At 35.8% G+C, this 15,913-nt stretch overlaps 1 protein-coding gene across 8 annotated transcripts in view; it reads left to right on the top strand.

Moving 5' to 3' along the window:
* The window catches only part of LOC308189629 (opsin-5-like), a 67,352-nt gene that overhangs the window by 27,028 nt on the left and 24,411 nt on the right, over positions 1-15,913 (top strand). The window contains exons 1-2 of one of the 8 annotated variants that reach the window (XM_080579831.1): positions 6,367-7,712; positions 8,150-8,253. The exons of 5 other annotated variants lie outside the window; for them this stretch is intronic. The gene's annotated coding sequence lies outside the window, so the exon portion shown is untranslated. Of the gene's footprint in view, positions 1-6,366; positions 7,713-8,149; positions 8,254-11,762; positions 12,924-15,913 lie in introns of those variants that run through there. 2 more of the 8 variants (XM_080579830.1, XM_080579833.1) reach the window with 2 other exon arrangements.

Genomic DNA, 15,913 nt, shown 5'->3' with positions numbered 1-15,913 from the left:
CTTCCTTCCTTCCTTCCTTCCTTCCTTCCTTCCTTCCTTCCTTCCTTCCTTCCTTCCTTCCTTCCTTCCTTCCTTCCTTCCTTTCTTTCTTTCTTTCTTTCTTTCTTTCTTTCTTTCTTTCTTTCTTTCTTTCTTTCTTTCTTTCTTTCTTTCTTTCTTTCTTTCTTTCTTTCTTTCTCTTTTTCTCTCTCTCTCTCTCTCTCTCTGTCTTTCTTTCTTTCTTTCTTTCTTTCTTTCTTTTGATTTTTTTTCTCCTATTTTTGTTTGGTTTCTTTCCTCCAAGGAGTCATTCTAAACACTAGCAAGAATCTGGAGCCATAAAAATCCCAGGAAAATAGTTTAGTGTTTGTCCTTCAATGCTTGGCAAAAAGTAACAACTTTGTAAACTTTTGGAACAGAACCATGATATTAAAACAATTTTAGAACCCCTTGGCATGAGTCACATAACCATGTCTGGTCTCATCATGTAACTCCGAAAATCTTGATTTCTAACAATTTTTCTTTGTGCGCTGAAGTAATAACTCCTCCAAAGTGTTTTAGCTGATTCATGTTCCCAGACAAGCTCCCCCTTTCCCTTCATGCTTGACCACTATGCTAGTTGGGAACAAAAATATTTTTTGAAGGCTATACATAAACAATGTCTTTGAATTTTTCCTTTGACCCAAACTCAGGGTTCTGAGAAATATAGAGCTTTTCCTATCTGCTGGAAAAATTCTGTCACAGTTTCTAATGTAAAATATTCCCAAAATGACAGCATTTGTAGATACGTAAATCCTAGCCCTGTCTACTCAGGAAAACAGCAGCTACAAGGCTGTTCCAGTCCTTTTCATTTTTCAGGGAAGAGGTTGAAGTGATAGCAAGGAGATATTTCCCATTCATTTTCCAATGTCAATTTATTTGTGGCAAATGGGATCATTAGGAACATAAATGACACTTCTGAAGAAATACTTTGGATCAATTCTCAGCTAATTCTAAGACTAAAAACCTTCCATATATCTATGAAAAGTTCATCTATCTGAAGTCTGGGCTATCTAAAAGAGAATATCTTGAAGGCTTTTCAGGGTATGTGGATGTGTTTGAATTGGTCCTATTTCTGCTTCAAAGTTCTTAGTTTCTATAGAAATTTGGTCTTCTGTATTTACTGGTTTGATAGTTCTGGGATTTATCAAAGAAAATGATCTGAAGCAGTCCTTCCGTCTGTCCCTGGGAGGCTGGTAGTGCCTTATCTGTACTTTTTCCTTCTAAATATTTATCTTCTACAGATTTACTGTTATCCATCACTGGAGAACACTGAATGACATGTGGTTTAACACATTTTAATACTCCACCTGTAATGGGCTGAGGTCTGTTCCCATACCACTCCAAGCTAATAGCTTGAATTGCTATGGTGCTTGCTCCAGGTATCAGTTAGGCTTTGGAACAAGGCCAGAGACTTTGTCAGCAGCTTCTTGTAACAGAGCTGTTATTGTCTTATGTTGGTGAGGAAGACTTGTTCTTGCAGGGATCCTGTGATGGATGAGGTCTTCATGGCTTGGATATGCCGGCAAGGCTGCCTGCACCAGGGTGTTTGGGCCGGCTAGCTCAGAATTGGAGAACTGGCCCTTTTTCACAAGATCAGACTTTCTAAGGAGATGAGCCTGTCTGCCACATGTCCTTTCTCTGATTTTCTTTTCTCAGGTATCCGAGGACCGTTTATATCTTTCTCTCAGTAAGTGGAAGAGAGAGAGATTTTTAAAAGCAAAGATACCTCTTTCTGTTATCACTATTGCTAATAAGAATGGTGGGCTTATATGATACCTTTGTGTGTATGGAACCCACAAGGTGTTTGATGTATCCATTGTTCTTAAGGTCAGGGCCATCTAATGCAATGTGGACACTGGAGTAGTCCTGGATTTAATTAGAAAGATGATATAAACTAAACAAAAAGAAAAAGTAAAGAAGACAGCATGGGTATCAGGGTAGGGGGAGAAGAGGTAGATAGGAAAAGGGCTAAATTTAACATCCTCATCTCTTCTCCCAGGCAAATGTCCCAAACGCTAAGTTTGGGACAAGATGCTAAGAGCCAAGCTCTTAGCATCTGCATGGGTCATAGATTCTCCTTAACAGAATAATCCTTCTTCCACTCTGCTGTAACCTGGTGGATTTTGTGCTCCTCTCAGAAATGGGGAACATTGACTAAGAAGTCCCTAGGTCCTGAAATGCATGCTGCAGGTGTCTCTACAAGTAGCCATGTGGCAGAGGTGCAGGAGGCAGATATTTTTAGAACCCTTGTCCTCTTACCATGGGGAACTTTTCATCAAAGTCTAGGGATAAGGTAAAATTCATACCCAGGCCTAAGCTCACTGGACTCTTAACCTGTTCATGTTCTTGGTATTTATGTATCACTCTCCAGCATTTAAGCTTCTAACTACGGCTCTTTAAATTGCTGTTATGAAAGGGTCAGATAGCAGCAGCTGCAGGAATTATGTTGAAGACACTTAAATTGTCTCGTTGGATTTCCCATTATGTTTGCACACTATTTTTTTGTCTTGTTTTGTTTTCCATGGGATTTGTTGTTGTTGTTGTTGTATTAAAGAGCAATCTCAAAAGGAAGGGCTCCTGTGCCATTAAAAAATTAAGTGTTCAAGTACCAGAGTGTAATCTCTCTATGGATGACCTTACTGACAAAAGTAATTAATCTGTGTTCTCTGGGAATAATCCTCAGGCTCCTCCTCTATCGCTCCCCTTTTTAAATCCCTGTTTGATTGTCTCCTTTTAAGTTTGTGGTACCTCATGCAACTACTTTCTTAATGTTTTCAGAAAAAAAGACACTTGCATATACTTTTGACTTTTATAAGCACTACTACATAATGGGTTATCTCCTCTAGGCCTTGAGTAGAAACATACACACTGTCTTTGTGGTGTAGTAGTTGGTTGATTGCTTTCCTCATGCAGACCATTTTTTTTTTTTTTTTTACAGGTTAATTTGTTATGACAAGTTTGAGAAAGTGTGTCTAGCAACTGGACAAGCTGGTGTGGTTTATACATACAGCACAGCTGTTAGGCTCGTAGACCACTAAAATCATGAAGATAGATTTGGATGATACTGTTATCTATCTTAGTTCTAGTCTGTGTGGTTAGGAGTGAAATTCATATTACTTCAGCAAATATTTCAGCGTCTAGTCTGAAATGATTATCTAGATCCCCTCAGGATCAGAAAGAGTGGGGTATCTTAAGGATTATGACCTCTTTCTTGGACAAATGTAACATTCTGTAGCATCATTCTGTAGCATCATTTCAGGCTGGAAATTAGGAAAAATTTCTTCTCTGAAAGAGTGGTTAGGCATTGGAGCGGGTTGCCCAGGGAGGTGGTGGATTCACCAGACCCGGGGTTGTTTAAGAAAAGGTTGGATATGGTACTTAGGGACATGGTTTAGTGGGTGACATTGGTGGTAGGGTGATGGTTGTTGGACCAGATGATCTTAGAGGTCTTTTCCAGCCTTGATGATTCTATGATTCCATGATCATTCTGTAAAGAGACAACCAATACATGAGTGGTGGCAGTATCAAAGCACACGATCATACTGCAGAGTATCAGATATGGGTTTTTCAGCTCCAAGCTGGCAAGCATAGCCTATTCCAGAGCCTGTCATTCCAACACTGGCATTGGTCTTTGGCAGTGTGTTTGATCCCTTCAGCCTTCAGCCTCTGTATTTGCTAGTTGACTAGCTGATATGACGGACATAACCACCAACCTCCTCTCCTTGCTTTGACAGGCCTAGGATGTAGGTCTGAAGTGGTGCAACATTCCTCTCATGAGAGGGAGACTGGCAGTATGAAGTCAGATAAGAGATTTCCTCATATTTTTAAGCTCTTGATTTCTAAGAAATAGTTGCCAGATTCTGTGAATATGTATGTGGTCATGTGTATATCAGTGAGATACATCTGGGTATTGTTAGCTGTGAAGTACAAGAGATATAACATTTCTGTGAAGAAAGTAGCACTTGGGTTAATTGGCTGGTTTTAGAACATTTTCAAACCACTTATCTTTTTCATTTGGCAATTAGTATCCAGTACCAATTTTTTTCCAACTGAATCTTGGTTGCAGGAGGTTCCATTAGTAACAGTCTCTTAAAATACAATTTGTGTTTCCTAGAGGTACTGTGACAATACCAGAATAACTAGAGAAGAGCCTACAGGGCAGGGGCAGAATGAGAAAGTTCTCAGGTATTTATCCTACCTAGAATGAGAAAGGAAATTGAAAAAGTAAGTTTCCACAAGTGTAACAAGGCAACTTCTTTCCTTCTATTTGTTATTGTCACTTCTGGTATTTACTCCTTTTTTTTTTTTCTTTTTTCTTTTTCTTTTTTTTTCAGAACTAAGTTCTTCTCACTGAACTTCATGGCCTCAAGGAGGTTCTTATGATCTGAGCCTGAAAACAGACTTAATTATTGAATTCTTGTTAAAGAGTAGAACTATCTTCTCCCAGCTTCACCTATAGGCCACAAGCCCTGTTCTTATATTGATTTAGGGGTCTATTGAGTTTACATTGTGGAAGTAAGTTGTATCTTTAAGTCATTTATTACTGAATTTTGTTTTGGCCAGGATTCACAAAACCAAATAAAGGCTCTTAAATATGGCTCTTATTTAAACCAAAATGAGGAAAATAGCTACTTCCCAAAGGCACTGAGGCAAATTACTGAGTGGAAAACAAAATGTCCAACTGCTGTTTTCGTTCCTATGAATGAGATGGGAAATAGATTATTTAAGAATATTTGGAGATTTATATCAAATGGACAGGAGTCTTATTGCTGTTTCAGTTATTGAATCAAGTAGAACAAAAGTACGAACACTCTAGTAATTACACTGGATAAACTGGAAGGCATGGAAAGAATAATCAATTAACTAATGAAACCAGAACCATGCAAGGAAGATGCTCTCTCATTTCATGGATGCTACCTTTCCCCTCTCCTCCGGTGCAAAAACACAGTATGAAGCCAATGAATAAGACCAGCAGTTACAAGCGGCCAAAATAGGGGAATTTCAGTGGTTCTGAGAGCTATCTATCATATTTACCTGCCATGTTCTGATCTGTACTGTTGGATCCAAACCAGCCTCCATCATTGCATTTTGCATCTGTTTTTAGAGGTGCTGGGAGTATTACCATTAAAAATAAAAGTAATGCGATGTGTGATATAGAACTAGTTCAAGAAGCAGGTCTACTTGTTGTAGTGAGTGCCCTAATCATTCTTTTCACGAGTGGTGTCTCTCTTCATTTAACTTAACTAAAAATTTGATTTAATTTTTGTTATTTAATATGTTTCTCAGAAGATACATTTTCCACTCTGGTATTAGAGATTTTAATGGGCAGGGAAACAGTATGGATTCGATATTACAAATGTAAAGGTCAGCAGAAGATCTCCTGAAAATGTTTTCCTTGTTAACCTGTTAATAGATTCTGTGACACTATGATTTAATGATATTCTTTCTGTCTCTGTAAATAGCAACATTGTCAGACACCTCTTTCAAAGCCTTGATCACCTAAACATGTAGTTGCTGTCTTTCCCCTTAGTTCATTTTGATTTGAGTTACTCCTTGAGGAACAGTGCTTGCAGAACAATTTTTTTTTTTTCAGCAATTCATATTACTAACACTGTGTTGCTATGTTATTCTGAGTTTTTGCACATTCAGTTTACTTTGATGGCTTGCAATTGATAAGGTTACGATAACAGCTGGTTATTTATTTCTTTTATTCATCAATATAGTAATATGCTTCTTTATAGAGTGTCTATGTTATCTGAATACATAGATCAAATTATTTATTTATTTTTTAATTTTGTAGGGGAAAAATAAGTGTAAATTATGTGATCACTTTGTAATGTCTTCCATGTCCTCCTTGTTCCAAGGGCACCTATTATTAGCAAGGAACACAGCTCCCAGTAGCTATGCCATTGGACTGTAGCATGTTTTAATGTGTCTGAAGTGAACCATACATTGTCTGTGCTCAGCAAAAGGTTGAGTTTATTCTTGCTAGGGCTTTTCAAGATCAGCAACGGATTTATTTCCCAAATATAAGTAATTTGTTTTTGTTCTGGTTGTGCTTAATGATTATAGATCTTCCTAATAAGCTTTTGGTATTATTTAATTGCATGTGTGAAATGCTTTCCCAAGTATCCTGAAATCTTATTTCAATGACTTTAATGAACTTGTAAGAATATGTTTTTTTCCTCTTAATCTGTAAATGCCTTAAGTAACTTCACCATTACACTGTGTGAGCTACTGCAAATTCTTTGGGGTTGGCATACTTTTATTATGTTTTGTGTGTCATACCACAATGTTATATAATATTAATGGGCAAAACAAAGTAGAAAAGGGGAAATGAAAGTGAAAAATGACTTTTTAAGGGGATATGAGAGATTATGATATTAGGGGATATTAGAGCTTTTTCAGGGGATATTAGAGCTGCGATGAGGTCTTTTAGCTTACCTGAGCCCCTCTCCAACATCTTTTGGATCTTGCTTGCTGTCATCACTGCTGTCAAAATGATCACAGTACCTTTCTTGTGGCATCTGAACCCATCAGTTTGAATCTTAATTCTACATGTTATAAAGACTTCTAACCTTTTAAACCTTTTTTAAAGCAGATACAAAATGCTAGAATAATGACAGTTATATTTTTGCATTCACCATTCTTTGATTTTATAGAGATTTTAATAACGTTCCAGAGTATCATTGATCTCTGAGTGTGGGACCACAAAGTATCATTTTTAGAGTCTTTCTAACAGGAACAACTGTTTAATCAGACAGACCTAATTCAGTTCATATCTACTAATTGTGGGAGGCAATATTTTTTCTTCTAAAACTTGGCCTAATACCATTTAGTTGATGCCAATGTTTTTCCTCGCAGTAAATTCCTGCAAAGCATTCCCTTGCCAGCCCTCTAAATCTGTTTAAGGTCCAAATTTCATGTTTCATGAAGAGGATTCATGAAGAATCCTCTTCATGAAACAAGAAACTATGCAGTAGCGGCTAACACTGTCTTGTTGATGATGAAACTCCTAATTTCCTTGCTGAGAGAAAAGCTTTAAATCCAGAGAGTCTTTAGTAGGCAGAAAAAAAAAAATAATTTAAGGAGTAAGTGAAATAAACAGAATAAAGAACTCTGTGCAAATATCCCACTAGTCTAAAGATTATTATTCTGCAATAATTTTGTTCATGTTAGGCTTAAATACGTTCTTTTGAACTGTTCATGTTAAGAGAGTTGAGTTAGTCTAATGACTAATGTATAATTGCACTAGTTTTCACTAGTTTTGGTATAAGAATTTAAATATCAAGAGCTTGTACTCTAAACTGTATCTCGTAGGTTTTGTTCTCCTGGCTCATACTTTGTAGAGCAGAAGGAATAAGTTGTTACTTGTTCCAGTTCTTCTCTTTGCTGCTACATAAACTAGGATTGTAATTACAAACTGAAACACAAAAACAGTTGTAGGAGTGCATCCCCTGTGTATATTGAAGGCATGGGTGGGTGGTTGCAGGAAAATGTTCTGGTTTAGAATGAGGTGAGCATCCTGCAATATAATCAGAGCTGGACACCTCACTGATAGGCATGCAGTCTCTTGCTGTGAGGGAAAAAAAAAAAAAAAGAATTTTATCCTTCAGAGGAGCTGAAGAGGATTGGATTTTGTTGCTTGTAAGCTCACTGTCTGCCTGCTTGCCATGTGAGAAAAGGTAGAGGTAGGGTTCAATGGTTTACTGTTGATGAGTTTGGTATTAATGAACAGATGAAGTTGGCAGATCTGTGACAATAGTGCTTAGAGTGGTAGAGATCTGAGAAGTATATAATTTTGTAAGAAATATTCCTTGGTTTTTACCTTTGAATATAAATACCTCTGTGTTCTTTCTAGTGGATCCTAGATGTTTCTATATGTTCAGCTCCATGTGTTTGTAACCTTGTGTTTTAGAGTGTTCAGCCTATTTTATTTGACAATAAATAAGGCTTTTAAAAATAGAGCTGGTAGGAAATTTTCTGTGGAAATTTTCTTGCAAACATGAATGAAACACTTTGATTTCTTGAAAAGCAAACTTCTTACACTTTCAGATACATCTTCCCTGAATTAGTCATGCCTGAGATTTTTTTTCTTTCTAATTGTGATATCTTGTTTTCCAAACAGTTCATTTTTAATTTGGCATGAAAGAACTTTTACATGCTTTGAAATTTCCTAAGAGGAGGAGAGATTGATTCTTCAGCTGTTTTCTGCACCCTATCTTTACTACTGTAAGTAATATCAATTTAAGGAAGGTGGGATTGTACCTTAACAAGGAACAGAGGTGAAAAGGTTGTTCTTTTGATTGTATGAATATTTTCTGTATTTTTTCTGAATAAAAAGTTGCTCTAACAATGTGAATAACAGGAAGTGAAAGTCTTCAAGATTTAGAAAGTGTCAGGAGAAAAACAACTCAGCATTTTAGTGTTTGTTTCTTTATGATTATGATTAGGGTGCTTGAAACAAAATTTACCAAAACATCAACATTTTCACTGAGTCTGTCCTAGGGGTTCTCAGTCTATCCCTTCTGAGCTCCTTTACTATATTACACTGCTGGAGTGTCAAGGAGATGTAAACTAATGTCATAATTTGAAACTGAAGACAGGCCTTTTGTGCTAATGTTTTATATTATATCAATACTGTAAGTGCATATTATTTTTGTTCCGTTATCTGCTGAATAAATTTGGTGTCAGTGAGCAGATGTCTCTGATGTAGCAATGAACCAACTCCCATACAATCCTGAGTTTTTATTTGTTTTCCTCTTCTTTCATTTCATCTCACTTTCAGACATGACAAATGACTTAATCAGCTTCAGCTTTATCTTTATAGATACTATTCCTCTAGTTAAAACATGCCCTTTCTTCTTCCAGCTCCATTAGATCTCTGAGGGAGAACTTTTACCTAAGGGCCTGTGCTTTGTTGTTCTTGTCATACATCACCATACATCCCCATCATATATCTCTTGCATGATGTGAAGTTCTGTATGAATAAAATGGGAAAATATCCTACCTCAGGCAGGGTTCTTTCAGTGATTTTGCAAAGCACCTACATATATCTTTTAAGAGTTAATGATCTTCTGTAAATGTTACTAAATATTCACATCCATTAATGAAAAAAACACTTGCTGATTAGAAAAGAAATTATTTCCAAGAGTTCATGTGCTCTGTGAATATGTTTGAGCATTATTTATTTGACAATTTTGCTGTTTTTCCTCTTTTCCCCAAAGACCAATAGGAGAATTTAATTTCCCCAAGAGGAATCAATTATTTTAGGCCTCAGTATCAAATTAATTGTTTCTGTCATTAATTACAATGCTCAGATGAACAGCTAAAATCATAATTTGATGATCTGACAAAGAGATAACTATGGAGTAAACAGAATATATATATATTCTCTTGATTTTTAGTATTTTGTGATATAGCAATGTGCAAATAATTAGAAAGTAAAACTTGACATATTTTCTCCCATTTGCTAGGAAGCCACAAGATATTCAAATAAAATCCCGACTTGAAATTAGTTTGGAGAATTCTTCAGGTGATAGTTCTTGGTAAATGTACAGTGGAAGTTCTGTCCATTTTGTGTTGGTTAAATATATAATCCACAAAGCATTTTTCCTCTTTTTAATTGGGTGTAGGTATTATATGACATAAAATGGAAATTTAGTAATTAAGTTTGCAATTCAAAATTATCTTTGTACTGCTCAGATAATGGCCAGGTCTGCCACTGATCCACTGCAAACAAGTAAATGAATATAGAGTAATAATCTACTGTAACTATAGAAATAATAACCTGAGAATGCAGCTCATGTACATCTAAGAATTTGTTTCAGGCACTGTAGTGCTTTGATATTTGTGGGAAGCGAAAGAAAACACTCCAACAGAGATATACCTTGAAGTTGGTCAGAACTTTTCAGGAACTTAGTGCATATTGATGGTTGTAAGTACTACTGACTTGGTTCTTTAGTAGTATTATTTGGCATATGTATAGTGATTTTGCTAGAAAGAACAATAAAAAAAAATCAATGTGGAATACATTATGTTTCTAAAATGTTTATCTGAAGGAACTTGAAAAGTAGCAGAGGGGGAAAATATATCTTTATAAGCTGGATAATCCATAGGAATGCTCCTGTCTGACTTTATCTTATTTTTTTTGTCCAGTGGTGATTTAGAATAAATCTTTGCTTTGTTATAAAGAGAGACAGATCAATCAAATACAAAGGCATACAACTACGTTCATCAAACAGCCCACAGTACTGGGAAAAAAAAAGTTTAACAGCAACAGTAATTTATGCTTGACCAACGAGTTCCCATTGCAACTCTGTGACTGAGAAGAAATATTAGTTTTGCATATCTAAATTGGGAAATATTAAGTAGGAGAAGTTAGGTACTGCATTCATTAAGATTTTTTGGGAAGTTAGAATCCTTGTGCCACAGCAAGAGAAATACAGACTGAAGAAATGGGAAGGAGCCGGGGAAAGCTTCAAGAGTGACTAAAAATTTCCCTCATAAGATAATTAAGAAACTCCATCTATTTAACCCAAGTGATGAACATGACTGCAGTATCTTATGCAACTGTGTATTTGGGGAGCAAATTTATGATACCAGAGGGTTTTTTTTTTTCAGTGATTGAGGGAAAATATATAAGTCAGTGCTTGGCAGCTGATGCTAGACAAATTCAGGTTAATTACAGGAAAAGAAAGATGTAAAAAAAATCCATATTGAGAATAATTAACCTTCAGAAAATATTGACCAGGGATTTAGAAAAGTTGACTGAAATCTCAGCTTCTGCAAACAGAAATTACAATGTGCTTATACTTTGTAATTCAAGGAGTTGACCTGGAGGTTGTTGGTTCCTTTGCTGATTATAGTATATGAGCTATGCAAATATAAATCAGTTGAAGACCTAGCTCCTACGTATAAACTGATATTTAAAGGCCTTACTCTGAACATGGAACATTCCTGCTATAGGTTCATAGGTGGCTTTTTTATTTTTTTTCCATTTGTTTGTTTTGTCTGAGTGCTTTATCTTCAGATTCATAAAGGAACAGTACACAAACAAAGCATTTATTTCTCAATTCCCTGTTCTGCTCTGGTTGTATATACAAGCAAGATTTATAAAGAAATTTTGAAATCGATAGCTGCAAGAATATGAAGATGTGATTTCCCTAGTATACTTTACATTAAAAATTGATTGTAGGAAGAGAAAAAGCAATGAGGAGAATAGATGATGAGGTTGAGGAGAAATAAACATAATTTAGGGGGATGTTTTACTGGAATGGGAAAGAAAATGGGAAGAAATGGGACTCATCTAGATCAGACTTTCTTCTTTGTCCCATCTTATCAGTTCATTACTTTGAATATGAGAAATGATATAGAGAACATAAGATGCTTAAGCCATAGCTTCTGTACAAAGACTACTTTTTATCTCAAATGTACATGACGCAGTTTTCTGCCTTGAAATAAATAAAAGAATTTGTGCAAATGTAGACCAATTAATTAGTTGAATAATCACAAGAAACATCAATAGATGCACTGAACAGGCAAATGCAAATTTATTTTGCATTTTACTTTTAAAGCACCTAGCAGTAATTCTAGATATTTTTACTATTCTTTTGCCTACAAAATATTATGGATGTGTCTGTAATTTCATCTTATTTTTTCTTAGTACTGCAAGGAATTTTTCGCATTCACTATTTTGATGGTATGAGCAGCAGATCAACTTGTTTAATCTGTCTAGTCTATAAAAGTCTGGAAGAAAATGAGGGCAATTCTCCAATGTACCCAAATTTGTAGTAAACTTTCCTGTAATTGTGGTTACCTTACATTGCAGCTCAGAAAGGAGAATTCAGTGTGGTCCCACTGAATGGGTGGTTGTTCAGGACTGTGTTAGAGAAGTGTATTTCTAAGAATAATAGGTTTTATAAAAGATGGGATGTGTACATGGTAGAGGTGATATTTTGCAACTTCCAAGTCAAGGGAGGTGATCGTCCCCTTCTACTCTGCCCTTGTGAAGCCCCACTTGGAGTACTGTGTCCAGGTCTGGGGCCCCCAGCACAAGAAGGATGTGGAGCTGTTAGAACAGGTCCAAAGGAGGGCCACAAAGATGATCGGGGGATGGAATACCTCTTTTAAGAAGACAGGCAGAGAGAGCTGGCGTTGTTCAGCTTGAAGAAGAGAAGACTCCAGGGTGACCTCATTGCAGCTTTTCAGCACTTAAGGGGGCTTATCAAAAAGATGTATAGCAACTTTTTTTTTTCTTAGGCAGACAATGACACGACAAGGGGAAATGTCTTTAAACTAAAAGAGGGGAGATTTAGATTAGATATTAGGAGGAAATCCTCCACTCAGAGGGTGGTGAGGCACTGGCACGGGTTGCCCAGAGAAGCTGTGAATGCCCCATCCCTGGAGGCATTCAAGGACAGATTGGATGGGGTCCTGGGCAACTTGATCTAGCGGGGGGTGTCCCATGGCCAGGGGGTTGGAACTAGGTGATCTTTAAGGTCCCTCCCAACCCAAACCATTCTGTGATTCCATGATTTTAAGAAAAAAAGGTCATTTATTGATTTGTAGTATCAGAACCCTTGATATGTATCCTTGTTTTTTCTTGCAGAAATAGCCCTTGCACATTCAAGGATAAGCTGCTGCACACATGACACAATGCTCTTTGACTTCTAATTAGTCCTTCCAGCAAGCATTATTTATAGAAGTTGGAGTGACATGATGTTGGAGATGAGCATGATTTCAATCCTGTGCTCCAAAAATATGGCCATTTATAACCAGAATGAGAAACAAATTAATTTCTAAAAGAATTTTCCGTAAGGCTGAACAATGATAGGATCTCAGTGCATCCATGCGTGCACACATAGCCAACTTGCTTTATGATTGTATGCTGAAATGGCAATGTAAGTGAACAAAATAAGCTAATAGAAATTTGTATATAAAAATGTTTATTCATACAAGTGAATGAATAGTTGAAGTCTAATACATTTTTATGGCAGTTAATATTACGATTTCCAAAGTATAGTCATGACAAAAAAAGAAAAAGTTCGTGTTTATCAGTAAAGGCTTCCGTGTGCTCCTTATTCTTTCACATATTGTAAAATCATGCAAGTTTCTGTCTGTATGTTCTGGTAGCTTTTCTATTTTATTTTTTATTTTTTGTCAAAATTACTTATAATAAACCTTTTTTAAAACGGGAAGATTTCTTTTTTTTTTTTTTTTTAATTGGAACATAGTGATTTGCTGTATGTCATACATCTAATGGATACAGGTGATTAAAAAGTATGTAGAATCCATTTCAAAAAAGCCTTATATAGAACTATGTATAATGCTTTTTTAGTAGAAAAATTAAATTATTATTTAAATGCATTTGAAAATTATTCTACTTCTAGTTTTGTCTTAATCATTTGTTGTTGTCACTAGATTTCAAGTGACATGATTTGAAATGAAATAGTACATACCAGATATTACATATACTTTATATTTAAAGATGAGTTATTAGACTATGTTAATTTACTTGTTCTACCTTCTCCTGCTCAGTTGTGTCAGTTGTTGAATACTTTTCATACCAGGTCATCTTCTGCTTAGCTGTTAAAACTAATATATGCAGTGCAGGGAAAGAACAAAGCATTGAATACCTAGGGAAAATGTTATTTGGTGAAGATGAAAGGATTTGAGTCGAGAGAATACTATCTGGAGAGAGAAAATTAGATTTATGGCAAAAATGCACAGTGAAAATATTTGAACCAAGTATAACTTTGTACCAATTTATTGAAACAGATACCTTGAGTGTAGATGCCTTAGTTGCTATCTTGTTTATGGTACTTAACTTTCAAAATTTTAATGGAGCTGATTTAGCTTAGATTCATTTAAATGTATGATTATTGTGTGTTGACAAGTTGATCTAGATGTTGAGAGAAGGAGGGAAAAAATACAGGTAAAATATTTTTCAAAAATCGTTATGTAGTTCATCAACTTGGACCAAAAAAATCCATCAACAAACAACCAAAAAACCAAAAAACAACAACAAAAAAACACAGTGAAACTTGATGATATTTGCCAGTATTTCAGTCACAGTTTTGCCATGCAAAACAAGTTAGAGAATGTCAAGTGGTTTTTGAGAAATCTGCATGCATTTTTTTTTCAGTTCCTCTTTGAAGATGGCTTTGTCTGCCTTTTCTAAAAGTAGTGCTTTTGCTTTTAAATTTTAATTTGATTAAATTCTGTTTGCAAAGCCTTTCTTTCTGTAACCTGCCCAGAGCTGTTGACTTCTGATGTGCAAAATTAACCACTATACTTAACTACAAAATTACTACAAATGTCTGCAAAAAGGTAAATGTTTGGAAACTGCTTAGATGACAGTTTTCTGGAGACTTAGCAGCTTGAGAATTCATGATTAAAAAGGCTTCAACTCATCCTGAGAACATGTAATTTTAATTAAAAATTATTGTAAAGAACAGCAAGAAATGTTTGTGTTATTAAAAAAAAAAAAAAAAAAAGCATAGATTTCCAAACAGTACAAATGGGAACACATTGAACTGCTTGTTCAGGTGATTATCAAAATGTTTTTTGTTGGAAACATTTTTTTGTTTTTCAAGAAGGATGGGTTACTTTTACTTGAATCTGATATCATTTCCCTTATCTTTTTTTATTTTGTTATTTTGATGACATAAACAAAATAACATGTTTTTGTTATGGACAGGAATGCTGGATTTTGGGCAGTTCTTGGCCTTCACATAATCTCTTCCAGTTTGTGAAGACAATGCCTCAGGGAGAAAGCAGATGAATGTCCTGTCGTTATTTTTGTTTTTGTCTCTTGAGGGCAGTCACATGCTGCAACACTGGCTACTAGGAAAATGGTAAAGCTGAGGCTTCTAATGTGAAATCTTGCTGTTGCTGCTTCTGCTTAATGAATAGAAGAAATATTGGTAAAAGGATTAGAGTATAAACATTATTGCTGTTATGCAGTAGGCTTAAAATTCCTTTGATGGAACTTCTGGTGAACAAACATGTAAACCCTTTGGTGTCCGTAGTGGAGGTGTCCTGGATTATAGCAACTGAGGAAATAGGGATTTGTGTAGAAACAACTGATGGACCACTGAGAGAATAAGCAGCCTCTGGGAAGCTGTAGGGAAGGTGGACATGACGAATTTAGGTAATCAGCTTTATTACACTGGAATAATGAAATGCAGCTACAAGATCATTATTTAATGTGGATACACACTGGTTAACTAAGAATAAGAGGGTTGAAGAGCTGTGTGAACTAAAAGCTGTATTGTTTGCTAAGGTGACTTCATTTCTCCAGGTGCTTTTTCTTTGCCTTTTTTCATGCCCTCAAGCCAAAGGCCTAAAGCTGTGCTGCCTACTTCATTGGGAGCTGTTGGACTGGGTGTGGGTTGAAAGAGTATAGCTGGTTGCAGTGATCACACAGGAAACGGGATCTTTCTCTTTGCAACAAAAAACTCAATGGAAGCACAGAGAAAGTGAGGTGTGATCAGCAGTGGAAATGTATCATTATCAGAGACAAAGGCTTTTGAATATATTTAGAGGATTTTTGTTGAACTTTCATTGTCATATTTTTGTAATAACTTCAATTTGCCAAGAACAGCTCCAGATAATCTCTAATACTTGTAAGATAATACAGCAATGGCATCTGTGAGAGAAGAAAAACCAAACCAACAAAAGATTCACATCTGCTAGACTTCTTTATTAGAAGACTCCTTGAATAAAGGAATGGCAGATGACAATAAATGGTAATTCTGGCATTTTTTCTGAGTTACACGAGTATGTATCTCAGACCAACACAGAGACAGTTGTCAGAAGCTCTTTTTCATTAGTGTAACTGTCTTCACAAAAGCATTTGCTAGGGAAAGCTGAGCAATATCCCATTGAC

Source organism: Anser brachyrhynchus (assembly GCF_964034855.1).
Source record: "Anser brachyrhynchus genome assembly, chromosome: 2".
In the NCBI taxonomy this organism is placed as follows: domain Eukaryota; kingdom Metazoa; phylum Chordata; class Aves; order Anseriformes; family Anatidae; genus Anser; species Anser brachyrhynchus.
The sequence above is the reverse complement of the archived record's forward strand: the minus strand, read 5'-3'. Positions and strand labels throughout refer to the sequence as shown.